The sequence below is a fragment of the Anastrepha ludens genome, chromosome 2 (genome assembly GCF_028408465.1).
Source record: "Anastrepha ludens isolate Willacy chromosome 2, idAnaLude1.1, whole genome shotgun sequence".
NCBI lineage: Eukaryota > Metazoa > Arthropoda > Insecta > Diptera > Tephritidae > Anastrepha > Anastrepha ludens.
In genome coordinates this window covers 132,875,230-132,901,137 of record NC_071498.1, presented here as the reverse complement: position 1 = coordinate 132,901,137, position 25,908 = coordinate 132,875,230, and the positions used below count along the sequence as shown (strand labels likewise).

Genomic DNA, 25,908 nt, shown 5'->3' with positions numbered 1-25,908 from the left:
CACTCAACTCACTTATAAGTTTTGTGTTGGTAATAAAAAAGTTTGCAATTCGCGTGAAACTGTACTTTATATACCCGGCGCATGTTTTTAGGCATAAACATATCGTAAGTGGGGTTAATATTTACTGCTTGAAGATTTGTTAAAAAACAAAAAAATTAAATTATAATTTTTTTTCTGTTTTTGGCACAAAACTGGGTGATGCCACGCTCCTCACATCAACCCTCAGTAATTTTGCTAGCTTAGTTCCGAAAATATTTCTAGCCTTTAAATTTTTTGAAACTTTCGTTTTATGGAAAATGTCAATAGCAATGATTGATTTTTTTTCATGCTGATTATCAACTATATCTGGACTGGGAGTGGCATCCAAGTAAAATTTCGAAAAAAAATTTAATTTTTTTCATAAAATGTTAAGAATATGTTAAAAAAAATTTTTAGAACGTAAATTTAAGTATTTCTTATATTATAGATCGTCAACCGTGATGACTCTATTCTTTGCGTTCGAGCGCTGGGAGAGATACAGTTACGTTGCCGACTTCAGACGCGTTTTTCTGAAAACTCTTTTTCTTCGTATTGGCGTACACGATAACTCAAAAAGTCATTGACCGATCGCCCTGAAATTTTGCACACATCTTTCTTATGATATTACTTTCTATGTGTTTCAAGTTTTCGAAAAATTTTCGAAAAAGTAATTTTTTCGAATCAAAAATAGTAGGAAAATTGCCCCCAAAATTAATTTTTTTTTTTAATTTTTTATTCCGCGAATTTTTTTCCCATTTAATTCATATAGAAATTATGACATTAATAAACAAAAAAATGTTTGGATTTTTGTATTCAAGCCACTGACGCCGATGCTACAATGGCCGCCGATTGAGAAGCCCCGCTGCGACCTTCTTTGAAGAATTGAGTGTACATCCACCATTTTAAAGAAGAAAAATGATATTATTTTAGTGTATAAATAAACTGTATGCCAATTTTAAAAAAAATATGTTGACTTCTTCATTTTAAATAATTTTAATGAAAATGAGGGAAAATATGGCCGTTTACAGGTATCTGTCCCCTTAAGAGCGCGTGACGTCACAACTACTTGGGTAGGTAGGAAGGTAGAAGAGGCAGTCGGTATTTAAACCAACTTACTTGGGCCATTGCCAACTCCTTGTGATACCACTACTGCTACTCCTCGTTAAGGGACCCATGTAACCCCCTTCGTTAGTTAAAAAAATCGATTTTTTTTTTTTTGCTTATTAATTTCTACAACATCTCAGGAATATTATCCTAAATTTTCAAGTCGATCCGAATAATAAATTCGCAGATATAGCCTTTGGAATGTGTGCGCTCCAAGCCACTTTTATTGTTACTCAAAACTTTAAACGCGTTTTTCTCGGACCTTGTTTTCAAAGTCGGTTGTCAAATGTTCTCGAAAACTACTCAACCGATTTTGATGAAATTTTCCACAGGTGTTCGAGATACAATTTACTCGTGCTTGGACGAAGGATTTTTGTTTTTCCAATTACAACTATTTAAAAAAAAAAAAAATGTCAAGCAAATTTTACCGAAATTTTCATTTTTTTGCAAAAATGTCTGCCAAAATTCCAATTTTTACTTTTTGTTCTTTCCTTCATTCAAGCTCGAGTTTATGGTCTTAACTAAAGCACTATTTTTTTTTTCATTTTTGATGAGCCGGTCAGGAGTTATGCTGACAACGCGGACGCACCTTTTTTTCGAGGGGTCACCGGATATGGCGTCACAATGGAGGAGTTTTAATTTTTTGTTTTAAACATGTATCTATAAGACAGAAAAAAGTTTGAATTAAATAAATAATTTTTTTCATAGAAAAAAATATTGAAAATAGGTCTTTTTTTACCCGACGAAACCCATGTAACCCCTTAAATCGTTTTCGTTTTAAGTGCAAACCGATTGACCTGGCTGACACTTACTTCCTTTGGGTCATCAGTATCATTTAAGAACGATGAGCCTACTGGCATGCCACGGAGGACAGTGGCACAGAAGATCTCTGGCAGCCTCTACCTCGTACTGATTCTGGCAGCTTCTGCAATAGTTAAAATGAGGTGCATTCAATGTTTCCGCATCCCATCGACCTAGGAAACTGTGGCCAGTGATTAAAGCAACTAACAGACAGTTTCCCTTGGCGGATTGCAAAAGCGCCATTGAGCGCATGACGTCTTATTTTGGCCAAATTATTTTTGTTGCTTTATATGTCAGACTATCAACTCATCTTGTGTTGGCTGAAGTGCCAACACTACTTGCATCACGCAGTTTGTAGATTGAGAGGCGCATACCTTCAATCTCCATATCAAGAAGGAGGCGAACGGTTGTGCCCTGCCTTGATAGTTCGCCTTCCTTACAATTCCCTTGCACCCATATCAAGAGGATGCCGAAGATCGTTAAGAGATGACCGGCATTTGCGAGCAATGACGGAATTAATGATCTCTTCTCCAAGAGATTTAGTCACCGTGTGTCTATCTGAACAAATATAGGTTTATTTAAAAGTGGTCACATTTTTGCCTAACCAGATAGCTATCTCTTTAACGGCGAAGATTTTAGCCTGAATTACGCTACAGCGATTAATAACACGAGCCGGCTCACTTACTTTTAGCTGCTTACAGTAGACGCCCAAGCCAACTTTATCGTAACGCTTTAAAACATCAGTAAATTGCCGTAAGCAATTTTCCCGAGGCGGTATATTGTCAGCTCACTCACGTCTAGCTGAAATTTCTGTACTAAATAACCTATTAAAATATGGTTCATCCATACAGTAGTCGACAGTATTTGTTGGACTCAGACCGAGAGCTATGGCCGAGTGTCCAAGACCTAAATCACGCCATTGATTAGTTGCGGCAAGCCGAGCAGCGGATTTACCTGCATTTTATTTGCCAATCAATTTGAAGTCTGGGACATTCAGAGCATTAGAAGGTATAGTTCTCAGAGCGTCGCTAATACATATAAGTGCCATACAACTACTTACACAAATTGTTAAATAATCGTGTTTCCTCCATTGAGATTATCCTTTATACAAAATTTTAATAAATTTGTTGAAAATAAATATTATGAAATCATTATTATTGTTCGAATTTTAATACCAACTATGCATATATCCAGAGTGATATACTTACTTTTCTAACAAACAAACACACAGACGTGAGAACAGTTTTAGAACTTTTCCTTGCAGACCATTTCTGGATAACATTTTCGCAAATAGAGCTCAATTTCAATTAGGTTTCAAACGTCTGTGGTTTCTCTCTATGGACTAGAGATCTAAAGTCAGATCAGACGATCTTTGATGTCCAATAAATTCAAAGTTTCCCTCGCAGTATGACAAGAAACGCCATCCTATTCTAACCAAATGTTTCTACCAGCCATCCAAGACCACAGAAAGGGGGTTATCATCATTGTATATCAGTCGCCGTTGGTATTGAGTGCTACTCCTTGCTCCAAATTTATCGCCGAATTGTGGACACTGCAGCATCATCATGAAGATCGTAAATTGGAACGTTTGGCGAACAGAGGATCGTAAATCTAAAATTTGAACAAATTTATCGTTTAAATTTCAAACCAAAATAAGTCTAGCACCAAATTTGACAACAGTAGCTTTTTCAAGAAGATCGCCATTCGCATGTATGCCTACATCTCGACTCCATTAAGCTGTTACTATTTCCTTAAAATTGCCCAATACTGCTAGTGATTTCAGGCAGAAGTCTTTGCGATCCTGCAGGCATGCAAAGTGCTTAGGGAACGTGGAACCGAGGGATATATTCACATTTTTTTCCGATACTCAAGCGGCGAACAAGGTTCTGACGACGCCATGGTGCACATTCAAACTTGTTAACTCCTGTAAAGAGGAGATCAAATCTATTAGGAGTGCAGGTAACATTTCCTTGATCTGGGTTTTTAGGATATGGGAACTTAGAGGGAATGAAATTGCTGACGAGCTTGCCAGGAGGGGTCTACAGAATCGGTATCCGAGACCACCTACTCGGTCATCGGTATCCCCGTGACTCTTGTTAAAGATGAATTGTACAACCTTTTTGTTTCTCAGGAAAGATAAAGCTACATTTCTTCATTTGCTCTTTCGAAAACCGCCAATACAATAAATGGAGTGCTTAGAAAGTCCAGAGGACTCCGCGCCAATCAATTTCTAAACTCGAAGCTGTATTTATCAGTCATTGGACGGTCGATACATACGCGGAAAAGCTAGGCTTACCATTTAGTCCCCATTGCAGAAGCTGTGATGGCCTCTCAGAGAAGGAAACTGTTAAGCACTTTCTCTGTGAATGTCCAGTTAATATCTCTGGGTGCTCCTTTCTTCGACAGCCTACTGAAGACCCATCTATCTTCTCCATTACATCAACAGGCACGGGTAGACTGTAGATATCTGCCTGTTGGAGGTCTCATAGTGGTATCCAAACGGCGCTTTAGTGCTACTTGGGGAGTGCCAGAGTAGAACTTCAACCATTTCACCGACCTACGTAAGCTGTTACTAGCAACCTTTATGTGAACAAAGTTACAATACCCTGTGCTCTAGTGCATCAGGGTATAACGAGAATGAAAGCAAGAAAACAAAAAAAGAACTTTCACATCACCGTGTTCTGGCAATTTTTTTATTATTTTATAAAATATTAGAAAAAGTAACAGTTATAATGGCTCGCATCATTACTCGGTCATAAAACTGAAACGAATACTCGACCGTGCAAATACTCTGGGGATGCAAGCATTGAAACAAGAATGAACTAAGAATGTGAAAGAATTGCATTATCTTGTTTGTACCCCCTTCCCCTGCACTGCTTCAGTGAATTGATTTGTTAAGTTTTGCACACAACACAAAAGCTTCCAGTTGCCCCCCACGCTTGCTTAGCCAATTGCATGAAATTCAACCTTCCTCTATCCGCGGCTAGCTGCTCATTTCATATTCGCCATCCAACAAACTCACAACTGTGTGTATGTTTGTTAGTGTATAAGTATGCAAGATTCACCACCTTTTTCTGCTGCCATATTTTGCAACTGTCATCTTGCCCTCTTCATCTTCATCCTCTTTGTTTTTGTCATTTTTTCATTTTCAAAATTTTCATTCAATTTAATAAAGCATGATGAGGGTTATTGGCCCAACTGTTGCCTGAGTGTGTGCAGTAAAGGTTCCTGCGTTTTGTTTGCATTTCAAGCAAAGTTATAATACGGACTTTCTTCCTACACTTTTTTTAATTTTTACTTTGTCATTCTATTTAGCCAACACAACTTTTCAGATTTGCCAGTGAAATTGTCGGAAAATACTTCATTGTTTTTGAATCGATGATGGCTCATCTCCTTAATAGAAATGTAAGAATTTATCTGGAAATATCTTTAAATTTAATTGCGTGTACTCGTATAATAGATTTATGTTCACATGGGTAGATTTTTGTTTAAATAATTTTGTTAGAATTTTCTTAGACTTTTGTTTAAATGTTTTTGTTAGAATTTTTTTCCTGCACAGAAGATGTTATACATATAACCAATTCTGTTATAACACTTCAATTTCGCTCTCTTGGAAAACAGTTTCATTTGCATCAGACAAATTGCATGCAATTGTACTTCCATACATACATACATGCACACATATATACACATATTTATGTATTTATAAGTAGAGTACTCAACTTACAAATCGGTCCCGAAGGACATTTCTGAATATACCAGGTGTGTACCTATGAAATGAGACTTTCAGCTATTAGTCCATAGATGTCGCTAGGAGTATTTTTAAACCTTCCCAAATGTCTTGTTTCTTTCGTCTGGCATCTGTCAACAATATTCAGTTCATTGTTTGTTACGTTTCATACAACAATGCACTTTTGTCGCTCTTAAAAATGTCGAATTTCGTGCCTTCAAACTACGATTTGCGGACATCGTTGATTTTCTCTAATCAATTGAAGGAAAACGCTTATGAAGCTCATCAAATGCTTATAGAAGCTTATGGTGGACATGTTATAAGTAGAGCACAGTGCTTCTGGTTGTTTGAAAATTTCCGAAGTGGTGATTTTAGCGTGGAGAACGAGGATTCTGGCCGGCCACCGGAAAAGTTTGACGGCGCCGAATTGCAAGCATTGTTGGATGAAGATGATGGCCAAACGCAAGAAATGATGGCAGAGCTTTTGGGAGTGATCCAAAAAACCATTTCCAAACGTTTGAATGACATGGGCATGATTTTAAAGGTCGGAAGATGGGTGCCGCATGAACTGACAATGTGACAATGCACCGCCACATCGAACAAGAGCGACCCGGGAATTGGGGGAGACGTACAATTGGGAACCGATGGTGCATGCGGCTTACTCACCAGACTTGGCGCCTTCCGATTATGATTTGTTTGCATCGATGGGCCACGCACTTTCCGAGCAGCGCTTCAATTCTCATGAAGAAGCCAAAAAATGGCTCGATGAATGGTTTGCGGCCAAAGACGGCCAATGTTTTTGGCGCGGCATCCATAAATTTCCTGAGAGATGGGAAAAATGTGTCGCTAGTGATAGATATTATTTTGAAAATTAAATTTGTAACAATTTTTTGTTAATAAATTGAAAAAATTTGTATATACAGTTACGAACACAAAAATAGCAGTACCAACAAAATTTCGGATTTTTTCAAAAAATCTTGAATGCATTTATTGTCACTTTAAAATATTCTTCTATTTCTTAACTGCACAAAACATTTTGTTACAAAAGATGTATTGTCGATCTCTACATACCTGCGGCCAGTAGACTTCCAACTACGACTAACAGCAACGAATCCGCCTTAGGAATCAAAGAAGGTGGTTTTTCGAATGCTAGGATGTTTGATCAAAATGTCATTTAAGACAGCCAAAGGTTTGCTGGCAACTCGGATTTTACCACCGCTACCCTAGACTTTAGATTAGAGGTTAAGGTAAAAAACCCAACGCGAAAGGGGTGGGATATGAATTCAGGGTCAAAGAGAATACAACTGCACTTTAGACTCACAGATCCAAGGTGGAATGTGGCGTCGGAACCGGTGTATATTCGAAAGACCTCGAACCTTCCAAATCTTTTCGCCTAAGAATAGTATTTTCTCTTGGAAAAAGCCCACACGACAGACATCACTGTCATCTGGGCACCTGGCCATAGGAACATAGAAGGGCATGAGAAAGCTAATGAACTGGTAAGACAGGGTCATACAATAACAAATCCTAAGTGGTAGAAGGTTGAAAATCTCTCGCTATTCCAGCAGCAGGCCTTTGACAGATGGACTAACAAGGATACGTACAAAAATAACTAAACTAACATGGCCCAATTTCAACAAGTCCAAACTTGACGAGTTGTTAAGAATGTCACGAGCAGACATATTCAGAATTACATCAATAATAACTAGCCACTGGCTTTTGGGAGGACATGCAGTCAATCAGAATTTAAGGAAACAGTCTTTAACTATCTGTCTGACAAGAAAATAAACAACATAAACAAATTCATATTCACATCGAGATGTTTCGAGTAATAAATAGCAGTGGTTCTACAAGTGGTGTATCGAAATGGCATCTTTTGTGTTAATTTGGTCTGGGCTGTGTCACTCAGATAAAGTTAAAACTAATATTTAGTCGCATTTCCCAAATTTTTTATTAAGGTAGCATAACGACGGTACATTGGGTCAACCAATTGCTCACATCGATACTTCGCATGCTTAACAACTTTACAAAGTCTTAACTGTTACTCGATTTGGCATTGTGCACAGCTCTTTTTAAGTCTCCTACTGGCCATTTCATAATCTCAATCTTATTTGCGCGAAACCAATTCTTGATCCTCCGACTCGCGTGTTTAGGATCATATGCTGGTAGACACTTTTTATTGGCATTTCCTCTCGGCAATACTATGTTGTCGTATTCTGAAATATTTGCACATAAATATTGCTGTTCATTATGCCATCAACTTTGTCTATGAGGCCTGCGCCATAATAGGTATGAGGAGCATCCACACACTATTATTTTTTAGCATCCATGTTCAATGGTTTTAGAGTGTGGTGTGGCTGATTTTCGGTGCCGTGTGGACGCCTATCATATATTCGTGCATCCATGCCGTCAAACACAATTGTTATAAACTCGTGAGCGCCACAAATCACCTGTCCAACTCGCATGATTTCTTGCAAATTCCAAACATTTTGCTTTATGTTTTGGTGTCAGGAGTGGCTTTTATCGCGGACTGCCAGCTGCTTATCGAGTTTTCTGAATTGTGCGAATTGTAGCGAATTTTTCGTTTTCCTCCACTTTTTTCGGCTTTTCCACAAATTTGATTGCATTTGAAATAATTTTTGCTGAACATGAGGGAATATTTTGTATTTCTATGTAAGACCTTCCAACTGCTCTCTACTTAAGAATCTGCTTTCCAATATAGTCAAAACATAAAAAATATATGCCTGACTCTCACCAAAATTTAAAAAAAAGAATATACGAGATTTGTTCAACAACTAAAGTAAATTTTCAAATTTCGCGGGCTACATACATACGACTTTCGGCTATTCTTTTTTTTACAAACCCCTTATAGTGAAGACTAGGTTAGGTTAGGTTAGGTTTACCTGGCTGGCTGAAAGCCCCCTCATAGACTTATTGGTCCTTAGTGGTACCAGATAGAGTTTGGCCCTTCCATTTCCTTGTAGTAGGCTTCTGGTAATAAGCCTGCGTCTTTTGCGAATCTAAGTAAGCTCTGAAGCTCTAACCCCGAGAGACAGTCTAACGTCCCATATTGTAGAGCGTTCAAGAGTTTCCCTCTCTTCCAGTTTATAGCAAAATCTGTAGGTATCATTGCTTGCAACTCCCATCTTGTAAACGTGTGCCGCTAGCAAATTGTGGCCTGTCAGTGTACTTACTAGTTCTGCTTTCATTTCTGGACAGGGCTAGTACGAATCGGACGTATTTATCGGCATTCTCTGTTCACATGATTTTCGCGGTTTTACTAGTGGCTTGATTATTCCACCTCCTGATATCCGTGTTTTCCTGTCCGCAGCTATGTCATTTTATACCGTAATTAAAGGATTCAGTATGTCGAATTTTATATGAACAGTGATCATCTACAATTTCGTGATGGATGTCTGTGGGTACCCAATAGATGTGTGGTTACACACACTGTCTGTGGCTAGTCTTCCTCTAAGGAGAGGAAAAAATGGGATGGCGGAGGTTTAGGAATAACAAAGGATCTTCGTCGGTACGGTGATCTTCGCATGGTGATTGGATGGCCACCAATTTCGTCAAAAAGCGGATGAATGGCTAGCCAATCCCCATATGGAGCTTCCACATTGACAGTAAGAGCTCTTTCATTTTCATATCCAAAGAAAAACGGGCCAATTATTCCACCAACTCAAAACCCACTTCAAGCAGTGCATTTTTTCGTAGAGGCGGCAATTTAGTTTGTTGCCAAATCTATCCAGAGTGAAATGAGCTTCATCCATAAAGATGATTTCGCGTGAAAAACTAGCTTCATGTCCAAAGAACCAATTCGCGAACAACTTATATCTAACAACAACGCTATCTCGACATTTTCAATAATTAGGTGTTCATGAATTGAGTGTTTGGAGGATTCTACATAAGGATTTGCATTTGCATCTTAGCACTGGCAGCCCTACAAGTGCATTTCTACCATGAAAAAGCGTCTCATAAAAGTCATCGGCCGTTCAGAGTGCATAAAACCGTGGGTGCCTCCATTTGGAGGACAACATCAGGAAGCAAACCACAAATTGCAAGGAAACCTTTGGTCTAAGAATAGTATCTGATGTAAGATACTTAAAATATATGTTAACAAGTTGCCCTATTAATCAAAAAACGTATTTTTATAAGAAGATTTTCCACAGTAGAAGTGCACTCAGCTATTTGCAAAACTATGGTGCGCTGTTGCATGGCCACATTGGCTATTAAACTTAGGAACTGATGACTAATATACCCACGCAAATACATCAGGTGACGGAACTTAGTAAGGCACGAGGTCTGCAAATGTTTCGATTTCGCCGCCAATCAATAGTAATAACGTCAGCGACAATACTCGCGAGCACGCATTTTTCTTAGTTGAGCACAACCTTAAAAAAAGAAGAGGATAATTTTACTCCTTTCTCATAAATGTATGTGTGTATATAGCACATGTGTGTGTGTGTGTGTGCGCGCAAACATGCATTACTTTTCGCAAAGTAACGACAAAAGCAGCAAAGCAAACTTAACTAACTGTAAAAAATGTTATTGTGATTTCATTTTCACAATTCCAGCACCCACTGGAGTCGCTGCACGCATGCGTTTATGCATACATATGTACATAGATTCGTACATAAACATGTATGTGTGAGTATGCGCTAGTTTGCTGCAAGAAAATATCCTGCAAATATTAATCCAAAATGCATTGCATATCTTCAGGCGACAAAAGGCAAGGGTGTGTCTTTTATAAAGCGCATTGAGCTGTGAAAATTGCCAGATATTTCGGAGTTACGGGTTTACGAAACGTAATTCTTATTAGCTTCAAAATCAGCGAATGGAAAAACGTTTGCAGGAAACGTAAAAAGGAGCTGTGCTAGGCAATGGCAATGAACACTCAACCGCTAGCGCGTAGACCTTGAGGACAAAGGACAAAGAACATAAATGCATGCGAATGTGGCATATGCATGTATATGTGTGTGTTCGTTTGTACTCTAAAGAATCTACGAAGCTATGATAGAAATTTCTTAATTTAATTTATTTCGCATTGCACTTTTCTTCATTTCTTACTCTACACATTTTTCTTGCCTTCCAGTAAAGCTGTCAGAAATGGTTTTTCTATAATTGTTGGGGAAGAGAATTCAGGGCTTCCACTTCAACCAAATTTAACACATCTAGAACGCGATGCATACTTCATACAGCTTACATTAAATTTTAATGGCGAGGGCATACAAATTCGGACCGGTAGTTAGATTGCCTTTGAGGGGTATTAGTTTAAGGAAGTAGTCTAAGGAAGAAAGTATTTGAGTGTTCTGAAAAGTGATTGAGCAAATACAGTCCAAAATGAATTATATTTAGTCTTAAGAAAATTGCTCAAAGTGTTATTTACAAATTTTTCGTTTAAGGAAAAACTAACTAGAAAATAGCTAAAAAAATTGGTATTTTGCTGCTCCTTCTTTCGATATTTCTTGACGAGGACCAGGTTTTTGAAGAGTAGAATTAGCTTGGAGCGCACCACGAAGCTAAGTTCGATTGAGCATCGCTGTCCAGCAATCGCGAATAAGCAAAATTAGTCCAAAACTATCGCAGGCATTCTTCTTCTTCTTAAATGGCGCTATAACCGCTTACGCGATTTTGGCCGGGTTTAGCAAAGCGCGCCAGTCGTTTCTTTCTCGTGCTAACCGGCGCCAGTTGGACACACCAAGTGAAGCCAAGTCCTTCTCCACCTGATCTTTCCAACGCAGAGGAGGCCGCCCCCTTCCTCTGCTACCACCAGCTGGTACCGCATCGAATACTTTCAAAGCCGAAGCGTTTGTATCCATTCGGACGACATGACCCAGCCAACGTAGCCGCTGGATCTTTATTCGCTGCGCTATGTCTATGTCGTCGTAAAGCTCATACAGCTCATCGTTCCATCGTCTGCGATATTCGCCATTGCCAACGTGCAAAGGTCCAAAAACCTTACGCAGAATCTTTCTCTCGAACACTCCAAGCGTCGCTTCATCGGATGTTGTCATCGTCCAAGCTTCTGCGCCATACGTTAGGACGGGCATGATGAGAGTCTTGTAGAGTGTTAGTTTTGTTCGTCGAGAGAGGACTTTACTGCTCAGTTGCCTACTTAGTCCAAAGTAGCACTTGTTGGCAAGAGATGATGTCAATATCATCGGCATACGCCAGCAATTGTACGCTCTTATAAAAAATTGTGCCTGAGCGATTAAGTTCTGCGGCTCGTACGATGCTCTCCAACATCAGGTTAAAGAAGTCACACGACAGCGAGTCACCCTGTCTGAAACCTCGTTTGGTATCAAACGGCTCGGAGAGGTCCTTCCCAATTCTGATGGCGCTGCTGGTGTTGAGCAACGTCATCTTACATAGCCGTATTAGTTTTGCGGGGATACCAAATTCAGACATCGCGGCATACAGGTAACTCCTTTCCGTACTGTCGAATGCAGCTTTGAAGTCGACGAAAAGATGGTGTGTGTCGATTCTCCTTTCATGGGTCTTTTCCAAGATTTGGCGTATTGAGAATATTTGGTCGATGGTAGACCTTCCAGGTCTGAAGCCACACTGATAAGGTCCAATCAGTTGGTTGACGGTGGGCTTCAGCCTTTCACACAATACGCTCGCTAGAACCTTATAGGCGATATTTAGAAGACTAATCCCGCGGTAATTGGCACAAATTGCAGGATCGCCCTTCTTATGGATTGGGCAGAGCACACTTAAATTCCAATCGGCAGGCATGCTTTCATCCGACCATATTTTGCATAGAAGCTGATGCATGCACCTTACCAGCTCCTCGCCGCCATGTTTGAATAGCTCACCCGGCAGTCCGTCGGCGCCCGCGGCTTTGTTGTTCTTTAGCCGCGTTATCGCTATTCTCACCTCGTCATGATCGGGCAGCGGAACGACAATTCCGTCGTCAACGATTGGGGTATCGGGATCTTCACTTTCTCGGTGACATGCGCAGCTGTCACTGTTTAATAAGTTCGAGAAGTGTTCCCTCCATAATTTAAGATTGCTCTGTACGTCAGTCACCAGTTCGCCGTCTTTGTTCTTACAGGAAAACGCCCCGGTCTTAAAACCTTCTGTAAGCCGCCGAACTTTCTGGTAGAATTTTCGGGCGTTGTTCCTATTGGCCAGCATCTCAAGCTCTTCGCACTCACGTATTTCGGCCTCTCGTTTCTTCTTTCGGATAATACGTCTCTCTTCCTTTTTCAGCTCTCTGTAGCGATCCCACATGGCTCGCGTTGCGCCCGATCGCAGCGTGGCTTTATAGGCGGCATCCTTTCTTTCTGCGGCAGCATGACATTCCTGGCGTACCAATTGTTTTTTCGGGCTCGCCGGAATCCGATTTCTTCTTCGGCGGCGGTACGTAGAGAACGAGAAATGTTGCTCCATTGCTCGCGCATGCCGGTGTGTTGGGCAGTGCTCTCTGAGAGCAGCAGTGAGAGTCGAGTGGCGAATCTTCTGGCTGTCTGTTGTGATTGCAGCTTTTCGATGTCGAACATTCTTTGCGTAGGTAGATGCACGTTTTTTGCTGCACAGAGGCGTGTGCGCAGTTTGGCTGCAACAAGGTAGTGATCCGAGTCGATGTTGGGTCCTCGGATCGTACGTACATCTAATACACTAGAAGCGTGTCTTCCATCTATCACAACATGATCGATCTGGTTTCGTGTTTTTCGATCAGGAGACAGCCAGGTGGCTTGGTGAATCTTCTTATGCTGGAATCTGGTGCTGCAGACTACCATGTTTCGGGCCCCGGCGAAGTCGATCAGCCTCTGTCCGTTACCGGATGTTTCGTTGTGCAGGCTGAATTTTCCGACTGTGGGACCAAAAATTCCCTCCTTGCCCACCCTGGCGTTGAAGTCGCTAAGCACGATTTTTATGTCGTGGCGGGGGCAGCGCTCATAGGAGCGTTCCAGGCGCTCATAGAAAGAATCTTTGGTAGCATCGTCCTTCTCTTCCGTCGGGGCGTGGGCGCAAATTAGCGATATGTTAAAAAAACGGGCTTTGATGCGGATTGTTGCGAGACGCTCGTCCACCGGAGGGAACGACAGTACTTGGCGACGAAGTCTCTCTCCCACAACAAATCCGACACCGAATTTGCGCTCCTTTACATGGCAGCTGTAGTAGACGTCGCAAGGTCCTATGGTTTTCTTACCTTGCCCCGTCCATCGCATCTCTTGGATGGCAGTGATGTCAGCCTTTACTTTCACGAGGACATCCACCAGCCGGGCAGAGGCACCTTCCCCATTAAGGGACCGGACATTCCAGGTGCATGCCCTCAAATCATATTCCTTATTTCGTTTGCAGGGGTCGTCATCAGTATAGGGAGGTCTCATCCGAGGCTTTTTCAAACTTTTCATTGGGGGGGGGGGGGGGGGATTTTTAAGTGGTGGGTCCCAAACCCAACGCACAACCAGCTATCCTGGAATGTTTCGCCTTCTCACGTTAGCTCACTCCCGAACGGGTGTTCGGAAGCTACCCAGAGGATACGTGGGCTAATCCCGGCCGTTGTGAGCTGCTTGAACCATATGCAGAAGAATCGTCCTGGCCATTCCCAAGTGAATGGCGATCAGTAACTTTCCCCACTTGCGTGGACTTCTACACATGGAACCATCCTCCATCGCAGGCATTGCATTTATTTATTTTTAGTACTTAGTATTTTATAACACATCTACCGAATGGAAGTTGATAACTTTAAGCATTTAGTTCTAGTACAATGGAATGCAAACTTAAAACTAGCAGTCAGGTATACCACATTAAGGCAGTAAGTCTAAAGGTGTATGCTGTTCAAGAAGCGATGAATTTTGCTGTGGATACGTGGATATCGCGGGTAACAAGATATCTGACTCTTTAGCTAGATTAGCCCGTTCTGCCACTCCCTTCTACAGTCATCAAAGTCACGGTTAGCAAACGAGTTACTCTAACCGGCAAACGAGCTTAGCAGGCTGAGAGAGGCTGCAAATGGACCAAAACTGATGTTACCTGTAATGTTCGACCGATTGTCGCAGTTCCTCCTATCACTAGAGCAGAGGGTACTGTAGGAGGCTGGTTGGACTGATGACGGGTCACTTTCTATAGGCAAAGCACATGGTCTGTCCCGACAAAAAAAAAAGCCTAAATATATTTATATACTTGGTCTTGTCATAAATTCTATGACAAATTTTACAATGCAAGCGCCGAGAAGAAATTCGCAGAAATAAGTTACGTTTGCTTTCGTTCGTATGTATTGTCTACTCATTCTCAGTTACGTGGCAAATTTCGCTTGTTGGCAATGAAGTGGGAAGCTAAGGAGAATCGCATGGCAGTGATTGCATTACAAAAGTGTGGCAAAAGTGCAAGTGAGATTTACGAATTGCTGAAAAAACCCAATATTTCCACACGATCAATCGTTTTTCCGAAACATCTGAAGAGACAGACAGAAAAAGAAGAGGTTGTCCTCGCGTCGTTCAAACCTCTTCAGCCATAAAAGCCGTTCGTGAAAGAATTCGCAGAAATCCTCTTAGGAAGCACAAAATCATGTCCAGGGAAATGAATGTATCGACTAGATCCATGTCAAGACTAATTAGAGATGATCTCCGCATGAAAGCCTTCCGTCACTCAACTGGCCATCTTTACACAACGCGATTGAAGAAAATTAGAATCGACAGATGCAAGCACCTTCTTCGGCGGCACGCGGTCAACGGCCATGAAAATATTTATTTTATAGATGAGAACATTTTCACTGTGGAAGGAGTTTTTAATGTTGTATAGTTTCATATCTATAACGCACTTAAAATGTAACAGAACTTATGGCAGGACGAACTACTTGAACATGGCGGCCGCCGTAGCCGAGTGGGTTGGTGCGAGACTACTATTCGGAATTCAGAGAGAACGTAGATTCGAATCTTGGTGAAAAACCAAAATGAAGAAAAAGTTTTTTTCAAATAGCGGTCGCTCCTCGGCAGGCAATGGCAAACCTCCGAGTCTAATTCTGCCATGAAAAAGCTCCTCATAAAAATATCTGTAGGTCCCTCCATTTGTACACCCTTATTGGGTGTTTGGCCGAGCGTGTCCTCCTATTTGTGGAGTGCATCTTGATGTGGTTCCACAAATGAAGCGGTCTACAGTTTGCAGACGACTCCAAACGGCAGATGGTTTTTATGAGCACCTTGTTCTGAATATAACTTCTTTGATTACATTTAGTGCATGAAGGTAAGTGTCAAGAAGACCAGAAAATAGTGAAAAAATTAAATAAATGGATCGATAAGGCAGTTATATCAGAGTCATATTAGGAGAGAGATCAAACTTAGAAGGTCGTGGTACGCGGAAACGCATCATTCAATATTTGAAAATACTATTAAGTCACTTGGGGCAAAAATACCAAATAATTTTGCCTGGGCATCAATTGGAGCAAAAAATTGATTTTGAAAAAGTGATTTTCTTAGCTGAGTGCGAGCATAACCTTAGTACGGGAGTGAGGCAATAAAGAAATCATACACTCGCGTCTTACTTCTAGCACCTTGTGTAATCGAATGTGTTGTTAGGAGGTGACCCGAAAGGTGATGAGAAAAGGTTTCAGAATAGATCAACAGGATGTTGGATGGATCCACGTGAACACGGCCCATGCCACAATCGATCTTTCGCGCACCAAGTTTAATAATCGTTTTACCACCCGCCTCGGCACTATCAATTGACCGCCTCCAAGTTGCGATTTGAGTCCGTTAGGACGTTTTTTGTGGGGGATTCTTAAGAACCGATGTAATGCGAATAATGCATCAACTTGAGGCGTATACCACTGATGAGATAAGGCCTGAAACCATCACTCTTAGAAAACTGGGTTAAGAGGATACGCAACTACGAAGCCAGCCAAGGCAGCTACATGAATGGAAGCATATTCCATGTACTTCCATATTTGGTCTTTTGCAAAATGCAATAATGTAATAAAAAAGTTGATTTTTGTTAATTTTTTTTTTTTAATCTTAGATTCGTCTCTGTGTCTATTCGGCACAGTGCAATGGCTTCGATATTCGTGTTTGGCCTTTCCTCCGACATCATTTGCAATTATTGTGTTATTTCTTTTTTACCAAAAAATTAATTATAATATACTTCAACCAGTATATTATTAAGTCACCACTATAAAAAATATTGTTACGAATTTGTTACGGTTTTATTCAAATAAATCACAAATGTCACAATAATTCCTCTGAATTCGATCACCGCATCAGAATACCATCTGTTCATTAACAGACTACATAATTCCAAAACGTGTCTTAACTGTAGATTTGAAATTATAATCTCAGACCGCGACGAAAGGGACAATTCGAAAGCAAATACTGGAGTCGGTTCGAGAATCTATGGTACAAACACGAAAATCTTCGAACCAATAGGTGAATCGCCTAGCGTCTTTCAGATTGAAATTGAAGCGAATTCAATACGTGCGAGAAGAAATCATATGAGAGGCAACAAGTGTGCATACATAGCTATATACTCGGACAGTCAAGCTGCATTAAAAGCACTAGCTTCACTGTGGAGTCAAAACTGATGTACGAATGCACTAACAACCTAATCTAACTTAGTACAACAAACAAAACTGTACTTCGCTGGGCTCCGGATCACTGTGGAATAAAAGGTAATGAAATTTCTGATGAACTCGCTAGGGCGACGTCGGCGAGAGATCTCCGGCAAACCTAAATACTTATAAGATCTCTCACCTACCATAGGGAACTTCATAACATGCGTTAATTAGACTTCAATAACCATCTCTCAAAAATTCACATTAGGATTGAGAGAGAGTGTGGACTTTGTCTGGAGAACGATGAAATCACAGAGCATATTTTGTGCAACTGTATTGCCTCGGCAAAGGCAAGACTGCACCATTTTCATCGAGATCAAATGCATCCGAATGAAATGAAGAATGCTGTTGCAGATACTCTCAAACATATCCGCAAGGCTGAAAATTTATTCGGTAATACCACAAATATTTTAATTCCTTAAAGTTTCACCATCTTTTCTCAAAACAGAGTTTTCAACAATTATACAGGGTACGGCACTCGAAAGGACTTAAGGCAATTAAAAAAGCCATAAATTTAGTTTGGAAAATGGCCTTTATTCAATTCAAAGCAAAAAATTTGCCTTGACCATGGCCTTGAGGTGGTCCAGAAACGAATCGCAAGCTACCGGAATGTGAGTTGTAGGTATTTTGGACCACTCGGGGACAATGACTTTTTCGGAGCTTCGAGACTGGTTTATCTTTTAGTTCGGACCTTCCTCTCCAAAATAGATTAAAGAGAATAGTCGATCGGATTCGCATCTGGTGAATTTGAGAGCCCTTGTGTGGACGTTATGAAGTTCGAAACGTTGCTTTTTAGCCATTCTTGGTTCGCTCGAGCTTTGTGAGACGGTGTCCACGTCCATGAAACGTCCATGGTCTGCCACGGAAATGTTTGTCTTTCCACGTCTTCAAAGCAACCTCCAGAATACTTTTCCGATAATAGTTCGTATTTACCTTGTGCCAGACTCGATGAAAACTATTGGAGAGCGCCCATCTGCGGTTACAGCGGCCCAAACTATTACCTGTGACGGGTGCTGCCTCCTGGTGGCGAATCGATGACTCAAATTCTCGTATAAGCGGTTGGTCAAATAAACCCTATCGCCTTGAGAATTTACGAGTTGCTTAATTTGAAAAATTGTTTCCTCCGTTCGGAAATTTTCCGATTTCGGCCAAGCGAAGCAACTCCTTCGCTCTCTCAAGTCTGACTGTCTGACTTGTTGTCGCTTTGGTGTGAGATCATGCGTCTTTTGGATGTTGTGAGGCTTGACTTTGAGATAATTTTTCAGTATGTGGCTGATGCTACGGTCAGATATTTTCACTTCTTTCCCCATTTGATTGGCACTTCTTCGGGGATTTCGCTCAAGTCGCTTCTTCATTTTATGAACTATTTCACGAGACGTTGCAGTCTTTTGATGACCACCTCCATGACGGTTTGCGATGCTACCAGTATCATTGTAACGAGTGATAGTGCGACAAACAAAAACTTTATTTACTTTAAGGTGCTCGCGCTCACGAACAATCGCTGGTTGTGATTTTCCAGAAAAATATAATGCAATGTACCAAATTCTACACAACCAGTTTCTTTAAACTGTCGACTCATTATGGCGATTATTTTCAGAAAAGCAAATACGAATTTTGCGATATTTTGTTCTTAAGAATCGGCCATTTTCATAATAAGTTTTAATATAAAAGATGAAATAAAACAGGTACCTCCTAGGAATTATTCACCACTCACTTCGAGGCGTCACTTTTAAAAGAATCTTTCTTATACGTCTAATACAAGCCAAGTCTGCATAGGACCACATTTATACTTTTTCAGATAGTCAGGTGGCTTTGAAAGCCCTTCCATCAACCCCAAAAAATATAAATAACTGCATGAACCTTCTGAGCATGTGAGAGAACTTCAACACTTTATTTTTAGATTGAGTTGCTGGACATGAGAGATATGAGGAAATGGAAATGGCTGATGATCTAGCTAAAAACGGGGCAAACATGCCTCTAATTTATCCTGAGCCTTTCTGTGAATTTACGTACAAAAAGCCACATTAACGAATTTCTCAAAAAATGGCAGAAGAAAAAATTTGTTGAGCACTGGCGAAATTCTATCACACAGCAACTAATGAAACAATTCCTAACGCTGGACAGAGCAGTTTCTATTACGCTACTTTCGCTCAGTAGAGTTGCCTTAAGCCTTTTAACTAGTTATTATGCAGGCCACTGTAGCCTGAGAATGTCATTTAAACAAAATTGGTCTCACTGAGGCCACCATCTGAAAATTCGCAACTCATTTTTCTGAATATCCAGCACTAGGCAGAAAAATGCTACATCAATTGGGTATTGCCGTGCATCTGTATAAATTATCGAGCGGCAAACCTCAGAATCTGCTAAAATTAAAAGAAGCTTAATAATAATAACAATAACAGATAGCTGAAAAAATGTAACTTTTTCGGCACCATGGCCATTCAAAAGCAATTAAAAAGGGCAAGCCACCAATTAAACGTAGTTGAGTAAAATTGCCTTTAAATTAAAATCAAATTTAGCCAAATTAACTAGAGGATTAAATTTCCGCACGCACATATAAACATTTGAATGCTTATAATTGCTCTCATCTAACTCTATAATTCTTGGCTTCTCTCCTTCACAGATTACCACTTGAAGTTGGTTAGCAGTGGGCTGACTGTGCATTGCATTGCACGCATACAAAGGACCCTGAAACAAATACGACGACGATTTAATGAAAATTCTTGAGCATGGCCGCCTGAAATGAATACTTAAGGAATTATTTGCTTGTATTTTTAATTTTCATTGCATTGCAATGCGCATTTCTACGTTCATATTTCAGTGCATTATTGTGTATGTAGTAAAAATAAGTAAGTATTTAGCTTCGAGAGAAGTCCGAATATGCCGAATGAATTTAAAGTAAAAATCAATGATCTCAGTGCCAATAACCAAAGTGAAATATTCAGAAAAATGAGAACTAATTAAACACATATGTAAAGTAATCTCATATGTACATATAAAACATTCGGCTTTTACTATAAAATATTCAGATATTTTCATATATAAATGGTACTTACACGCTGTCTGGGGAGTTTGGCCGAGCTCTTCCTCCTCCTAACAGGAGCTCTTTCATGGCAGAAATACGAGGGCGGTTCAGTAATTACCCGACAGATGGCGCTCCTGAGAGAAGTTGGTATTAGCATCGTGTGCTGCCATCTATCAACCGACGGCAAAAGAAATTTCGGACTGATGATAGGTTAGTTTGGATTCGCTATGATGGAAAAAGAGCAGTATCGTTCGGTAATTCTCTTCTTGTTTTTGGAAGGCAAAAAATGCGAGGAGATAAACACAAAGTTGGATCCTGTCTATCGGGGCGCTTCGCCATCTATGACCGAAGTTAGATATTGGTTCAATGATCTTAAATGTGGGCGAATATCCGTTTTTGATGAAGAACGACCAGGCCGCCAGGCAGTCGTTGTTACCGAGAAAATCATTCAAAAAGGCCACGACATGATTCTCGCTGATCGACGAAAGAAAGCTCGCGAAGCAACAGCGGCCATAGGTGTCGACACGGAATTGTAACTAAAATTGTACATGATAAGTTGGCGATGTAAAAATTGTCGGCCAGATGGGTGTTGCGATTGCTCACAAGCAACAACAAGCGGATACAGCGAGATCGGAAGGAATTTTCGCATCGAGTTGTCATCGTTGTTAAAACTTGGATTCATCACTACACTAGAAACTAAACAACAATCAAAACAATGGAATTCTCCTGGTGAATCTGCTCCAAAGAAGGCGAAGACAGTCCCATCGGCCAGAAAGGTCATCGCGATGATTTTTTGGGATGCAAACGGTCTCATTCTCGTGGATTTTTTAGAAAAAGGAAGAACGATCACTGGACAATATTATGTACAGTGAGTTATTGGATCGCTCTCACAAAAATTTGAAGGAGACACAGCCGTATTTGGCGAAAAAGAAGGTGCTGTTTCACCACGACAACGTACCAGCACATTCATCCGGAGTTGTCCCCGCCAAACTGCATAAATTACGTTATGAATTGCAGTCGCACCCTCCGTATCCCCTCGATCTGGCTCCCCGCAACTTTTTATTGTTCCCTAACATGAGGAAATGGCTCGCGGGAAAAACATTTAGTTCTAACGAAGAAGTCATCGCCGAGACTGAGGCGTATTTTGGAGAGTTCGACAAATCCTATTTTTGGAGGGGTTAAAAAATGGTCGGAGCGTTGGGAGAAGCGTATCTTTCGGGACTATGTTCAAAAATAAAATATAAATATCGATAACTCTGATTTGACAACGGAAAAGGGCAAACCGTATTAAAATTTATGTTTAATAAGGTTCGGCAAATCATCGTGAATCATTTGTGGAAATTTACAACATTCCAACAGCGCGCTTAAAAGGATACGATGGTCTAGAAATTTCAAAAAATCGTTTTCTTTATTTTTTTCGATATTTCGAAAGCCTAGTACCTTAAGACTATTCTGTGAAATTTTCATCTGGAAATCCCCAATATTATAGCTTCTAAAGCCCATTAACTAGGCAGAGAGCGGTACGCGTGCTCCTGTACCTCAAACTTTAAACTCATTTATCTCGAAACGATTTTTTTCGGTCTGGTGTGTCAAAAACACTAAAAAGCTATTCTACCGAATCGTCTGAAATTTCAATATGTTGTTCACAACGTCATCGCCCGTACTAGAATCACATTATTATTTCAATTATTTCGTATTTTTTTTGTATTAAAAGGCCCAAAAAACTGCTTTTTAGAGGGTCGAATTCAAAACCGCGCCATTTTGTGATTTTTGTTTTTTTTTATTCTAGTACGGAGCTTAGCTACGGTCATACTGATTAATAATATTTTTGGTTTTTGTGTTTCAGATAAATAGAAGGGCCAAGGGCCAAACACCGTCCGGGTCCAATTTTTCGGGAGGGTCAACTTCAGCGCCATTTTCAAAATAATTAAAATAAAAAAAGTTTCACTTTTGTATGTAAAAGAAGTTAAATAAAAAAAATGAAAAATTGAAATATCGCTTTTCAAAAAATCTGAAAATACGCTAAATTTTCGAGCTGTAGACTACCTGGACCCATTAACAATCGATTTATTGTAATATTCAAGCCACCATTGACGTTATGCGACTAGGTTTATTGGAAAAGTAGTAAAAACTTGGACTGTTTGAATGAACCAAGTAACTTGTAGCCGCGGCGGACATACTTGAATCATATGTGTATCATATTCAAAAAATAAATATTTCGTTCTACAGGAACCACCTACTTTTTTCAGAATGGTAACACAAATGACATGACGAATGTGTTCATAATTTACTTAAAGGTTTGACATTTACGAAATGGGACGCTATACGCTTGAACAAAATTAGGAAATATTGAAAACCTATTTCCAAAGTGGTGAGTCTTCTTCTTCTTTTCTGATTTTCAAATCGGTGGCTATGTCAATAAGCAAAATTGTCGGATTTGGGGCTCAGAAAATCCACACGTTACTGTAGAGAAGCAAATGCATCTACATCGAGTCACTGTTTGGTGCGGTTTTTCGTCTGGCGGCATCATCGGGCCATTTTTTTTCGAAAATGAGCGAGGAGCCGCGGTTACAGTAAATGGCGAGTGTTACCGTGACATGCTCAACGAGTTTTTGTTTCCAAAAATTGAAGAGGATGACATGGACGACATTTGGTTTCAACAGGACGGTGCAACTTGTCACACTGCCAAAGTTACTCTCGAACTTTTGGCTACCGTTTTTGAAAACCGAATAATCAGCCGAAATTCCGATATCAATTGGCCGCCACGGAGCTGTGATTTAAGCCCGTTGGATTATTGGGAGCGGTTAAGGACAAATGCTATGCGAACCATCCAGAGACGATTGATGCTTTAAAACAGGAAATCGAAGTTGCCGTTCATGAAATTTTAGCCCAAACAATCGAAGATGTGCTTAAAAATTGGGTTGATCGAATGGCCTACTGTAAAGCCAATCGTGGCAGTCATTTGAACGATATTATTTTTCATTCATAAATGACAATGTTCAATCTTCAAAATAAAAGAAAGGCTTGAAAAAATATTGATTAGTTTTTTTTTTATAGCCGATTCAAAAAGCAAATTTTACATGGCCCACCCTATATTATCTACCAAATTAAAACCAAAAAATTCAATCCAAAAAATTTTCTCTTTTGCATAGGCTTTTTCAATATCCAAGCTCTAAAAAAAAATACCCAATACGTAATAAATTGTAATTGTGAAACTCCTTCATAGCTCCAGAGTATTTCTCTGGGCCCAAATTCTTAAAAAACGTCCGACACATAATAAATTTTGAGCATAGAAGGATACTGCGATGACCTTTTCACAGATTCAGGGTATTTCTCTGAGTCCAAATTTCAAGCACAAACAAAGCAAAAGCACTCGAACTTTCAGTTAATTCAATTTTCTCGCTATCTAAACAATATAATTTTATTTTGTGGCCCAATCCAGACTTGTGCGAAAACTCTTCGCTTGTCTGTTTTTTCGAAATGAGTTTGTATAATTTGTATTTTTATTGTTTGTATTTAACTCATTGAATTTTTTTTAACAATCAGGCAATAACTTTCTGGCTCTAGGCCTGTCAGCTATAAAGGTCTACCTACTGGATATTCATACACATTTAGTTGCATGTGTGGGAGTAAATTTACATTTGAATTCACATTAGCAAAAAATCTCTTGAAAGCGCCTCGTTAAGATCAAAAACCACGAGCCACAATCAAATTAAAGTAAAAGTGCCCATCAGCTTTCTTTATTTATTTACTTTTCTTTAGCAACCAGCACTAATGGTCAGACCAAACCAAACACTCCAACACATATGCAACTTGTTTTTTAAATTATTTCACCGTAAAATAATAAAAATAAAATAAAATTGCTCATAAAAATAAAAGCAGCAACGAGATACTCGCAATTTGGCATAAAATGTACTCAGCAACAAGCTTTACATTCGACTTTCAAAACTATTCGCTGCTCTGAGTGGTCAGTGCACGGCAGAGGGTAGGCTCAGCAACCTCACAGAGGCCGTCGCTCCATGCATGCGCCCGTACATATTCACGTATAATAACCAACCGCTGGCAATAACATAAATTCCATTTCTAAAAGTAATACAAAAATTTACCAAAGTGCAAGCTAACTTATTCACGTACGAGTCCAAAAAAAAAGTTTCCACACTGGTCGACCGCATGGCTGCTACGTGCAACCTGTGCGAACAGACCGATTTTTTGCCACCCCTAAGAGTAGCTGGCAATATGTTTGACCGTATGGTGCTTCCTCATCATATTGTGGTAAGTGCAGCAACGGAAAAGAGAGGTGCAAAAATCAACACTGTTGGCTGGTCAAAGCCTTGGCTTGGCAACGACACAAAGGGATACCGATGGTGGGAAATACAGAATTTTTGATGGACAAAAAAAAATTCACTTTAACCACTTCTTGCTAAGGTCACGATTTGGATAGAGGCTCAATATCTTAAATTTTTGAGGAATCATTTCAACATATTTACCTTTCTGTTTAAGTATTGGATGTAAAAATTAATATTTTGCTTACATACAAATAGCAGGTAGTTTTTTTTAACCCTCTAGTGCATAATTTTTTAATTTTTAATTTAAAAATTTTTTTCGCTTAATTCAGCGTCAGAGAATACGAATCCGTCATCGCTTTTGATATTTTACCTACAGTTTTGCCAAAAATTAGGAAAAGAAATTTTTGCCAAAAAGCACTGTCATGCAGTTAAGGTATCATCGTACCGTATCAAAGTATACACATATTTTCGTTTTTGATCGATCAGTTATATTTTTTTTTATTACTTTTTTTTAATAATTTAATTCGTTTGTATCTTTGCCTGCATTAAGATGTACATTAGATATATAAAAACATATATTTATATATTAAATATCATATATATATTATATGATTGGTTTGACTGACTTATGTATGTACGTATTTGAATTAGTTATTTCTTGGTATGAAATTCTTTGAAACAGTTCTTTGTGGATGAATTACATAATGGAATATCGCATTTTTCACAATAAGATTGCGTCTGCGAATTACAAGGTTTATTTTTACAATGCAATTTTGCAGACCGATCTCGAAATTGACACCAGTGACCAACGTTATCAAAACGTACATCTGATATTGGCATATAACCTTTTTTTTTTACCGACAACAAAACTTTCCACTTTGCTTGAGTTTGATGGCCTTCCTCTGCCTTTGACTGAATCCTGGCCTATTTTAGTGAGAGCTTCTGCCACTTCACATCGAAATTCAGCCAGAGTCAAGCGTTCGTGTTGCAATGAATTAATACGATTGTAAAGAATATACGCATTAACTAATGTCATGTCTAACAAATGATAAAAAACACGGGTCGTCCACTTCTGGGTCTTTATGCGGATCTTATATCGGTCAATCTGGCTATCCATCAGGTCGACACCGCCCATGTGTTTATTATAGTCTTGGACAATTTGTGGACAATCAATGTATTCGTAAGATTTTTGTCGTCGATTCCATCGACGAGATTTTTGCAAACATGTATCTGTACTGGATCCGTGTGGTTGTATACCCACGTAAGTTGAAGCAAAACGGACGCTTCTGTTATCATTCCACAATACACTTGGATATTTATAAACTGACATAAAAATAAGTATTCCAATATAGCGCCGAATATCATTAGCCGTACATACAAAAGATGT

At 39.7% G+C, this 25,908-nt stretch overlaps 1 protein-coding gene across 1 annotated transcript in view; it reads right to left on the bottom strand.

Moving 5' to 3' along the window:
• Nucleotides 1-25,908, bottom strand: part of LOC128854978 (uncharacterized) — a 32,653-nt gene that overhangs the window by 6,184 nt on the left and 561 nt on the right. The window lies entirely within an intron of this gene.